The sequence below is a fragment of the Sturnus vulgaris genome, unplaced genomic scaffold (genome assembly GCF_052056855.1).
Source record: "Sturnus vulgaris isolate bStuVul1 unplaced genomic scaffold, bStuVul1.hap1 Scaffold_156, whole genome shotgun sequence".
NCBI classification, from domain to species: Eukaryota; Metazoa; Chordata; class Aves; order Passeriformes; family Sturnidae; genus Sturnus; species Sturnus vulgaris.
Genome location: NW_028276073.1, coordinates 887,528 through 900,027, shown reverse-complemented (window position 1 = coordinate 900,027; position 12,500 = coordinate 887,528).

The following is a 12,500-nucleotide window of genomic DNA, read 5'->3' as shown; positions in this document are numbered from 1 at the left end:
CGGCTTAGGGCCGCGAGAGAAAAAGAACGGAGGCCGGGCGGGCACCCCCACACTGCCCCGCACACCGGCACGCTTTAATAAAAAAGAACGGAGCCGCTCGCAAAACCCAGCCCCCGCCGGCAACGGCAACCACGGCAGCCGGGGCAGGCCAGACACCACGGGCCGCCCCGGCACGGTGCCTCGATCGCGCCCGGCCGATACCGAGAAAGGGCGAGGCGCCGCCGCCCCGCCCACGACACACTCTCGGGGGCTCACTCGCTCGCTCGCTCTCTGTTGGGTTGCGGGGTCCGTCCTGGGGGGGGGACACGGCCGGCCACCGCGGCCGACCGCCGCCCCGGAAAAATTCTGCCCGCTACACGCGGGTCCCCGGCTTAGGGCCGAGGAAGGGGGACGACTTCAACAACACACGGCAGGGCCGGACACTCCCGTCACCGAGCCCCCCTTCGCAGGCAAGCAAGCGAAGCCGAGAGGCGAGGCCACACGCCCCACTGCATGTCCCCCGCTGCCCTTTCGATACGGACACAACTCTGGCAACACAGGTCGGGAGCGGGAAACGAGGCGCAGCCAACCTCGGCCAAGCGAGCCACGCCCGGGGGGCTCTCGGGGAGGGGGGCCAGGGAAAGCCCGGGCAGGCTCAACACAACCCCGGGCCGGCCCCACAGAAATCCAGCCCCGGCTGCCGGCCACCAGCGTGCACCGGGACCGACAGCCGAAGAAATGCCGCACCCGGCGAGCGGGCGGGGCCCCGGCTTAAGGCCGGGCAGAAAAGGGGCGAGGCGCCGCCGCCTCGCCCGCCACCATCCCCGGGGGAGCGAGCGGGCGCCCGGCTCCCCGTTGTCACGAAACCGGCAGCAGCCGGGCCGGAGCGGGACACACTCGCGGCTTTCTCGCCCTCTCTCTGGGCCTTTTTCTCGCTTCTCCCCCGCCTGGAACAACGCAGCCTCGCCTGGGCCGGGGGAGCGCGGTGGCTCTCGGATCGCATCGCTCTCTCTGGGGGCTTTCTCGCTTCTCCCCCGGACTGAACCCGCAGCCTCGGCCTGGGCCGGGGAGCGGCTCTCGGATCGCATCGGTCTCTCTGGGGGCTTTCTCGCTTCTCCCCCGACTGAGCACGCAGCCTCGCCTGGGCCGGGGAGCGGCTCTCGGATCGCATCGGTCTCTCTCTCTGGGCTAACCTGTCCCAGTCGAACTGGGTAAGACGGGAAGCCGGACGAAGCCACGCGACTCGCCCCGACATCGGCGGTGTTCTTCTGGCCCTGGCGACCGCACGCGCGTCCGCCCTTCTCCGCCACGGACACAGGCACGGCAACAGCCTGTGGGGATACGGCCCGTCACCTCGTTCCCATAATACGGACAGATGGGCCCGAAGCGGCGGAGGCCGGAAAGAGAACCGATGTACGTGACCGAGGGGGCGCAGTGGCGCACGCCGCCTTCTACGATGACATAGCCGGAGGCAGCGAGAAACAGCGACCCCTTGGAGTACTTCCAGGCCGGCGGCGGACAACAGGTCTACCAGCCATGAAACGGGCAACAGGTCTACCGACGGCTTGCTGCGGACAACAGGTCTACCCAGCCATGAAACGGGCAACAGGTCGACCAAGCTGCGGACAACAGGTCTACCCAGGGCATGCTGCGGACACCAGGTCTACCCACGGCTTGCTGCGGACAACAGGTCTACCCAGGCATGAATCGGGCAACAGGTCTACCAAGCTGCGGACACCAGGTCTACCCACGGCATGCTGCGGACAACAGGTCTACCCACGGCTTGCTGCGGACACCAGGTCTACCCAGCCATGAAACGGGCAACAGGTCTACCCACTCAATGCTGCGGACACCAGGTCTACCCAGCCATGAAACGGGCAACAGGTCTACCAAGCTGCGGACACCAGGTCTACCCAGGGCATGCTGCGGACACCAGGTCTACCCACTCAATGCTACGGACAACAGGTCTACCCAGCCATGAAACGGGCAACAGGTCTACCAAGCTGCGGACAACAGGTCTACCCAGGGCATGCTGCGGACACCAGGTCTACCCACGGCTTGCTGCGGACAACAGGTCTACCCAGCTGCGGACACCAGGTCTACCCAGGGCATGAAACGGGCAACAGGTCTACCAAGCTGCGGACACCAGGTCTACCCAGGGCATGCTGCGGACACCAGGTCTACCCACGGCTTGCTGCGGACAACAGGTCTACCCAGCCATGAAACGGGCAACAGGTCTACCAAGCTGCGGACACCAGGTCTACCCAGGGCATGCTGCGGACACCAGGTCTACCCACGGCTTGCTGCGGACACCAGGTCTACCCAGCCATGAAACGGGCAACAGGTCTACCAAGCTGCGGACACCAGGTCTACCCAGGGCATGCTGCGGACACCAGGTCTACCAACTCAATGCTGCGGACAACAGGTCTACCCAGCCATGAAACGGGCAACAGGTCTACCAAGCTGCGGACACCAGGTCTACCCAGGGTATGCAGCGGACACCAGGTCTACCAACTCAATGCTGCGGACAACAGGTCTACCCAGCCATGAAACGGGCAACAGGTCTACCAAGCTGCGGACACCAGGTCTACCCACGGCTTGCTGCGGACACCAGGTCTACCCAGCCATGAAACGGGCAACAGGTCTACCCACTCAATGCTGCGGACAACAGGTCTACCCAGCCATGAAACGGGCAACAGGTCTACCAAGCTGCGGACACCAGGTCTACCCAGGGCATGCTGCGGACAACAGGTCTACCCAGCCATGAAACGGGCAACAGGTCTACCCACGGCTTGCTGCGGACAACAGGTCTACCCAGGCATGAAACGGGCAACAGGTCTACCAAGCTGCGGACACCAGGTCTACCCAGGGCATGCTGCGGACACCAGGTCTACCCACGGCTTGCTGCGGACAACAGGTCTACCCAGCCATGAAACGGGCAACAGGTCTACTCACGGCTTGCTGCGGACACCAGGTCTACCCAGCCATGAATCGGGCAACAGGTCTACCAAGCTGCGGACAACAGGTCTACCCAGCCATGAAACGGGCAACAGGTCTACCAACTCAATGCTGCGGACAACAGGTCTACCCAGCCATGAAACGGGCAACAGGTCTACCAAGCTGCGGACACCAGGTCTACCCAGGGCATGCTGCGGACACCAGGTCTACGCAGCCATGAAACGGGCAACAGGTCTACCAAGCTGCGGACACCAGGTCTACCCACGGCTTGCTGCGGACAACAGGTCTACCCAGCCATGAAACGGGCAACAGGTCTACTCACGGCTTGCTGCGGACACCAGGTCTACCCAGCCATGAATCGGGCAACAGGTCTACCAAGCTGCGGACAACAGGTCTACCCAGCCATGAAACGGGCAACAGGTCTACCAACTCAATGCTGCGGACAACAGGTCTACCCAGCCATGAAACGGGCAACAGGTCTACCAAGCTGCGGACACCAGGTCTACCCAGGGTATGCAGCGGACACCAGGTCTACCAACTCAATGCTGCGGACACCAGGTCTACCCAGCCATGAAACGGGCAACAGGTCTACCAAGCTGCGGACACCAGGTCTACCCACGGCTTGCTGCGGACAACAGGTCTACCCAGCCATGAAACGGGCAACAGGTCTACTCACGGCTTGCTGCGGACACCAGGTCTACCCAGCCATGAAACGGGCAACAGGTCTACCAAGCTGCGGACACCAGGTCTACCCAGGGCATGCTGCGGACACCAGGTCTACCCAGCCATGAAACGGGCAACAGGTCTACTCACGGCTTGCTGCGGACACCAGGTCTACCCAGCCATGAATCGGGCAACAGGTCTACCAAGCTGCGGACAACAGGTCTACCCAGCCATGAAACGGGCAACAGGTCTACCAACTCAATGCTGCGGACAACAGGTCTACCCAGCCATGAAACGGGCAACAGGTCTACCAAGCTGCGGACACCAGGTCTACCCAGGGTATGCAGCGGACACCAGGTCTACCAACTCAATGCTGCGGACAACAGGTCTACCCAGGCATGAATCGGGCAACAGGTCTACCAAGCTGCGGACACCAGGTCTACCCACGGCTTGCTGCGGACACCAGGTCTACCCAGCCATGAAACGGGCAACAGGTCTACCCACTCAATGCTGCGGACAACAGGTCTACCCAGCCATGAAACGGGCAACAGGTCTACCAAGCTGCGGACACCAGGTCTACCCAGGGCATGCTGCGGACACCAGGTCTACCCAGGCATGAAACGGGCAACAGGTCTACCAAGCTGCGGACACCAGGTCTACCCAGGGCATGCTGCGGACACCAGGTCTACCCAGCCATGAAACGGGCAACAGGTCTACTCACGGCTTGCTGCGGACACCAGGTCTACCCCGCCATGAAACGGGCAACAGGTCTACCAAGCTGCGGACAACAGGTCTACCCAGCCATGAAACGGGCAACAGGTCTACCAAGCTGCGGACACCAGGTCTACCCAGGGCATGCTGCGGACACCAGGTCTACCAACTCAATGCTGCGGACAACAGGTCTACCCAGCCATGAAACGGGCAACAGGTCTACCAAGCTGCGGACACCAGGTCTACCCAGGGCATGCTGCGGACACCAGGTCTACCAACTCAATGCTGCGGACAACAGGTCTACCCAGCCATGAAACGGGCAACAGGTCTACCAAGCTGCGGACACCAGGTCTACCCAGGGCATGCTGCGGACACCAGGTCTACCAACTCAATGCTGCGGACAACAGGTCTACCCAGCCATGAATCGGGCAACAGGTCTACCAAGCTGCGGACACCAGGTCTACCCAGGGCATGCTGCGGACACCAGGTCTACCCAGCCATGAAACGGGCAACAGGTCTACTCACGGCTTGCTGCGGACACCAGGTCTACCCAGCCATGAAACGGGCAACAGGTCTACCAAGCTGCGGACAACAGGTCTACCCAGCCATGAAACGGGCAACAGGTCTACCCACTCAATGCTGCGGACACCAGGTCTACCCAGGGCATGCTGCGGACACCAGGTCTACCAACTCAATGCTGCGGACAACAGGTCTACCCAGGCATGAATCGGGCAACAGGTCTACCAGGCTGCGGACACCAGGTCTACCCACGGCTTGCTGCGGACACCAGGTCTACCCAGCCATGAAACGGGCAACAGGTCTACCAAGCTGCGGACACCAGGTCTACCCAGGGCATGCTGCGGACACCAGGTCTACCCAGCCATGAAACGGGCAACAGGTCTACTCACGGCTTGCTGCGGACACCAGGTCTACCCAGGCATGAATCGGGCAACAGGTCTACCAAGCTGCGGACACCAGGTCTACCCAGGGCATGCTGCGGACACCAGGTCTACCCAGCCATGAAACGGGCAACAGGTCTACTCACGGCTTGCTGCGGACACCAGGTCTACCCAGCCATGAAACGGGCAACAGGTCTACCAAGCTGCGGACACCAGGTCTACCCAGGGCATGCTGCGGACACCAGGTCTACCAACTCAATGCTGCGGACAACAGGTCTACCCAGCCATGAAACGGGCAACAGGTCTACCAAGCTGCGGACACCAGGTCTACCCAGGGCATGCTGCGGACACCAGGTCTACCAACTCAATGCTGCGGACAACAGGTCTACCCAGCCATGAATCGGGCAACAGGTCTACCAAGCTGCGGACACCAGGTCTACCCAGGGCATGCTGCGGACACCAGGTCTACCCAGCCATGAAACGGGCAACAGGTCTACCAAGCTGCGGACACCAGGTCTACCCAGGGCATGCTGCGGACACCAGGTCTACCCAGCCATGAAACGGGCAACAGGTCTACTCACGGCTTGCTGCGGACACCAGGTCTACCCAGCCATGAAACGGGCAACAGGTCTACCAAGCTGCGGACACCAGGTCTACCCAGGGCATGCTGCGGACACCAGGTCTACCCAGCCATGAAACGGGCAACAGGTCTACTCACGGCTTGCTGCGGACACCAGGTCTACCCAGCCATGAAACGGGCAACAGGTCTACCAAGCTGCGGACACCAGGTCTACCCAGGGCATGCTGCGGACACCAGGTCTACCAACTCAATGCTGCGGACAACAGGTCTACCCAGCCATGAAACGGGCAACAGGTCTACCAAGCTGCGGACACCAGGTCTACCCAGGGCATGCTGCGGACACCAGGTCTACCAACTCAATGCTGCGGACAACAGGTCTACCCAGCCATGAATCGGGCAACAGGTCTACCAAGCTGCGGGCACCAGGTCTACCCACGGCTTGCTGCGGACAACAGGTCTACCCAGCCATGAAACGGGCAACAGGTCTACCAAGCTGCGGACACCAGGTCTACCCAGGGCATGCTGCGGACACCAGGTCTACCCAGCTATGAAACGGGCAACAGGTCTACTCACGGCTTGCTGCGGACACCAGGTCTACCCAGCCATGAAACGGGCAACAGGTCTACCAAGCTGCGGACACCAGGTCTACCCAGGGCATGCTGCGGACACCAGGTCTACCCAGCCATGAAACGGGCAACAGGTCTACTCACGGCTTGCTGCGGACACCAGGTCTACCCAGCCATGAAACGGGCAACAGGTCTACCAAGCTGCGGACACCAGGTCTACCCAGGGCATGCTGCGGACACCAGGTCTACCCAGCCATGAAACGGGCAACAGGTCTACCAAGCTGCGGACACCAGGTCTACCCAGGGCATGCTGCGGACACCAGGTCTACCCACGGCTTGCTGCGGACAACAGGTCTACCCAGGGCATGAATCGGGCAACAGGTCTACCAAGCTGCGGACACCAGGTCTACCCAGGGCATGCTGCGGACACCAGGTCTACCCACGGCTTGCTGCGGACAACCGGTCTACCCACGGCTTGCTGCGGACAACAGGTCTACCCACTCCAAGCTGCGGACACCAGGTCTAACTACTCCATTACGCGGACAACAGGTCTACCCACTCCATGCGGCGGACAACATGTCTACCCGCTCCATGCTGCGGACACCAGGTCTGCCCACGCCGTGATGCGGACCACAGGTCTACCTTCGCCATGCTGCACGCAGCCCGGGTCGCACCGGAGCTAGGTAGACCCGGTCGCCGCGGCCGTCGCAGCGCCCTCGCCCTCGACGGCGGACCCACGCCGCCGGTCCCGGAGGCGGGTAGACCTGGTCGCCGCGGCCACGGCGGCCGCCCATCCCGGAGCCCAGTAGACCTGGCCGCCGCGGGACCGGCCAAGTTTCCCGGAGTCGTGTAGACCTGGTCGTCGCGGCCACGGCCGCCGCCGCTGCGCCTTCGCCGGCGACGGCGGTCCCACGCCACCGGCCCCGGAGCCGCGTCGACCTGGCCGCCGCGGGACGGGCCACGTTTCGCGGATCCGGGTAGACGAGGCATCCTTGTACCATCTCGGAGCCGGGGAAACCCCACAGCCTCTTAACGCTCCGGAGCCCAAGTGCTCCAGCAGCCTTGCCCCGCCCGGCAGAATCGATTTCAAGACCAAGACATATTTTCGACAACATTTTATTTCATCATTTCATTTCATTTCTTTTCATTTCATTTTATTATTTTATTTTATTTCGTTTTGTTTTGTTTTGTTTTGTTTTGATTTGATTTGATTTGTTTCATTTCCTCTTTGCCTTTTTTGAATGATTGCCTCTTCTATTTACTCGGAAAGAAAATCTTTTCCGGAAAACAAAACTCTTGCCAAATCTTATTTGTGATCCCTTTGGGCCCACAGCCGAGCTGACGGAGGGCCTGTGCCCGGTTCTCGCCCTGCTGACACACTGACCCCCCCAAACGGCGTCCTCCCTACCCCACGCCTCCTCCCCCGTCCCCCAGAGACCCTACCTACAGAGCCCCCCCCCCCACAAAACAGAACCTCACGGGCCGCAGCACAGCCAGGGGAAGCACGTACGTGCAGCGAAACTCGGCCCAAAGCCGCCGCGCCCTGGCACAACTCGCCCTGCCCCTTCCCGCCCCACGGAGGCGGCTGCATCGAGGCGACCGGCGCCGCCGTCGGCAAGCGGGTGGCCGCTTTCGGGCCGGTTCTTCCGCGGAAGGTCTGCAGAGCTCTTGGGGCCTCGGCGCGGGTTTGGGGGGCCGTGAGGGCTCGCTGTCGAGGCGCCCGGGGCCGGCACGAAGCCGCCTGCCCTCTCCCTGTCCCTGCCCCGTCTTCCGCAGCCACCCATTAACGCTGGGGGCGAGCCCGCCCTCCGCCATCAACCTCCCATGCAGCGCTTTCAGACTTTCCCCGCCCCTGCCCATTGTCGGCTGGGGGCGCCCTGCCCCCCGCCGTCAGCCTCCCTGGCAGCGCTTTCAGACTCTCTCGGGCCCCTGCCCATTGTCGGCTGGGGGCGCCCCGCCCCCCGCCCTCAGCCTCCCTGGCAGCGCTTTCAGACTGCCTCGGGCCCTGCCCATTGTCGGTTGGGGGCGCCCCGCCCCCCGCCCTCAGCCTCCCTGGCAGCGCTTTCAGACTGCCTCGGGCCCTGCCCATTGTCGGTTGGGGGCGACCCCGCCCTCCGCCATCAGCCTCCCTGGCAGCACTTTCAGCCTCTTCCTGCCCCCGCCCACGGTCCCACCGGGCAGTTTACACGGCGGCGGCGGGAGGCTGATGCCGAGGTCGGCAGGCGGAGAGCCTGGTGCACAAGCAGGGATGGCGGCGGGATGATTGGCGCCGTCTGTCCCTGGTCAAAGAAGCTCTCTGTTCAGCTTTCTCGGAGCCTTTTGCTTTGGTGGCGTTCCTTCCTCCTCCGCCCCGGCGCCGCTCAAGCCTGCGGCAGGGCGGCAGCGCGGCGGGCGGGCGGCCGGGGGGAGGGGGGAGGGGGGGGGGAGGGAGGGAGCGCGCGAGCGAGCGAGCGAGCGCGCTGCAGAAATGAAGCCCGGAGCAGGGCCGCGGTCCATTCGAGCACGGGGAGGGGGCGCGACAACGCTGCCTGCTCCTGTCGGGGAGCGCTTGGGGAAGTGGGGTGCCGGCACCATGACGGCGGAGCGGACAGGGGCCGCGGCTGGGGAAGAGGCCGGCGGAGCTCGCCAGTGGATGCTGGCGCACGGAGCCGGCAGGGACACCTGGGCACGGCTGGGACCGAAAGTCGCCCGCCTTCACGCCCCGCCTTTCGCCGGGGGGAAGAAGACGCGAGAGCAGGGCTGCCTGCTGGGCTGCCAGTGCCCGCGGTCATGCCGGACGTGCAGGCCGACCGCCGAAGGCGTGCTCGCCGCTGCAGAGACGACAAGGGGGCCGCGCGTCCGATGGAAGAGACGGGGCGCCATCGCGCGGCGGCCGGGCTGCAAGGCCGGCCGACGGTAACAGGACTACCACGCCGCGGGCGGCCAGAGACAAAGACCGGCCGAGGGCAACAGGTCTACCCAGCATTAGGCCGGCCGGTACCAGGGCCGGCCGAGGGCAACAGTTCTACCCAGCATTAGGCCAGCCGGAAAGACGGCCGGCAGAGGGCAACAGGTCTACCCAGCATTCGGCCGTCAGGTACAAAGGCCGGCCGAGGGCAACAGGTCTACCCAGCATTCGGCTGGCCGGTAACACGGCGGGCCGAGGGCAACAGGTCTACCCAGCATTAGGCCGGCCGGTAACACTGCCGGCCGAGGGCAACAGGTCTACCCAGCATTCGGCCGCCACGTCCAAAGGCCGGCCGAGGGCAACAGGTCTACCCAGCATTCGGCCGCCACGTCCAAAGGCCGGCCGAGGGCAACAGGTCTACCCAGCATTAGGCCGCCACGTCCAAAGGCCGGCCGAGGGCAACAGGTCTACCCAGCATTCGGCCGCCACGTACAAAGGCCGGCCGAGGGCAACAGGTCTACCCAGCATTCGGCCGCCACGTCCAAAGGCCGGCCGAGGGCAACAGGTCTACCCAGCATTCGGCCGCCACGTCCAAAGGCCGGCCGAGGGCAACAGGTCTACCCAGCATTCGGCCGCCACGTCCAAAGGCCGGCCGAGGGCAACAGGTCTACCCAGCATTCGGCCGCCACGTCCAAAGGCCGGCCGAGGGCAACAGGTCTACCCAGCATTAGGCCGCCACGTCCAAAGGCCGGCCGAGGGCAACAGGTCTACCCAGCATTAGGCCGGCCGGCAGAGGGCAACAGGTCTACCCAGCATTCGGCCGTCAGGTACAAAGGCCGGCCGAGGGCAACAGGTCTACCCAGCATTCGGCCGCCACGTCCAAAGGCCGGCCGAGGGCAACAGGTCTACCCAGCATTCGGCCGTCAGGTACAAAGGCCGGCCGAGGGCAACAGGTCTACCCAGCATTCGGCTGGCCGGTAACACGGCGGGCCGAGGGCAACAGGTCTACCCAGCATTAGGCCGGCCGGTAACACTGCCGGCCGAGGGCAACAGGTCTACCCAGCATTAGGCCGCCACGTCCAAAGGCCGGCCGAGGGCAACAGGTCTACCCAGCATTAGGCCGCCACGTCCAAAGGCCGGCCGAGGGCAACAGGTCTACCCAGCATTCGGCCGCCACGTCCAAAGGCCGGCCGAGGGCAACAGGTCTACCCAGCATTAGGCTGCCACGTCCAAAGGCCGGCCGAGGGCAACAGGTCTACCCAGCATTCGGCCGCCACGTCCAAAGGCCGGCCGAGGGCAACAGGTCTCCCCAGCATTAGGCCGGCCGGCAGAGGGCAACAGGTCTACCCAGCATTCGGCCGTCAGGTACAAAGGCCGGCCGAGGGCAACAGGTCTACCCAGCATTAGGCCGGCCGGTAACACTGCCGGCCGAGGGCAACAGGTCTACCCAGCATTAGGCCGCCACGTCCAAAGGCCGGCCGAGGGCAACAGGTCTACCCAGCATTAGGCCGCCACGTCCAAAGGCCGGCCGAGGGCAACAGGTCTACCCAGCATTCGGCCGCCACGTCCAAAGGCCGGCCGAGGGCAACAGGTCTACCCAGCATTAGGCCGGCCGGCAGAGGGCAACAGGTCTACCCAGCATTCGGCCGTCAGGTACAAAGGCCGGCCGAGGGCAACAGGTCTACCCAGCATTAGGCCGGCCGGTAACACGGCCGGCAGAGGGCAACAGGTCTACTCAGCATTAGGCCGGCCGGTAAAACGGCAGGCCGAGGGCAACAGGTCTACCCAGCATTCGGCCGTCAGGTACAAAGGCCGGCCGAGGGCAACAGGTCTACCCAGCATTAGGCCGGCCGGTAACACTGCCGGCCGAGGGCAACAGGTCTACCCAGCATTAGGCCGCCACGTCCAAAGGCCGGCCGAGGGCAACAGGTCTACCCAGCATTAGGCCGCCACGTCCAAAGGCCGGCCGAGGGCAACAGGTCTACCCAGCATTCGGCCGCCACGTATAAAGGCCGGCCGAGGGCAACAGGTCTACCCAGCATTAGGCCGGCCGGCAGAGGGCAACAGGTCTACCCAGCATTCGGCCGTCAGGTACAAAGGCCGGCCGAGGGCAACAGGTCTACCCAGCATTAGGCCGGCCGGTAACACTGCCGGCCGAGGGCAACAGGTCTAACCAGCATTAGGCCGCCACGTCCAAAGGCCGGCCGAGGGCAACAGGTCTACCCAGCATTAGGCCGCCACGTCCAAAGGCCGGCCGAGGGCAACAGGTCTACCCAGCATTAGGCCGCCACGTCCAAAGGCCGGCCGAGGGCAACAGGTCTACCCAGCATTCGGCCGCCACGTCCAAAGGCCGGCCGAGGGCAACAGGTCTACCCAGCATTCGGCCGCCACGTCCAAAGGCCGGCCGAGGGCAACAGGTCTACCCAGCATTAGGCCGGCCGGCAGAGGGCAACAGGTCTACCCAGCATTCGGCCGTCAGGTACAAAGGCCGGCCGAGGGCAACAGGTCTACCCAGCATTAGGCCGCCACGTCCAAAGGCCGGCCGAGGGCAACAGGTCTACCCAGCATTAGGCCGCCACGTCCAAAGGCCGGCCGAGGGCAACAGGTCTACCCAGCATTAGGCCGCCACGTCCAAAGGCCGGCCGAGGGCAACAGGTCTACCCAGCATTCGGCCGCCACGTCCAAAGGCCGGCCGAGGGCAACAGGTCTACCCAGCATTCGGCCGCCACGTCCAAAGGCCGGCCGAGGGCAACAGGTCTACCCAGCATTAGGCCGGCCGGCAGAGGGCAACAGGTCTACCCAGCATTCGGCCGTCAGGTACAAAGGCCGGCCGAGGGCAACAGGTCTACCCAGCATTAGGCCGCCACGTCCAAAGGCCGGCCGAGGGCAACAGGTCTACCCAGCATTAGGCCGGCCGGCAGAGGGCAACAGGTCTACCCAGCATTCGGCCGTCAGGTACAAATGCCGGCCGAGGGCAACAGGTCTACCCAGCATTAGGCCGCCACGTCCAAAGGCCGGCCGAGGGCAACAGGTCTACCCAGCATTAGGCCGGCCGGTAACACGGCCGGCAGAGGGCAACAGGTCTACTCAGCATTAGGCCGGCCGGTAAAACGGCAGGCCGAGGGCAACAGGTCTACCCAGCATTCGGCCGTCAGGTACAAAGGCCGGCCGAGGGCAACAGGTCTACCCAGCACCTGCCAGGACGGCAGGGCGCCGAACCGGGCTCCGCGTGCCACCGTCTTGGCCTCCCAAACGCC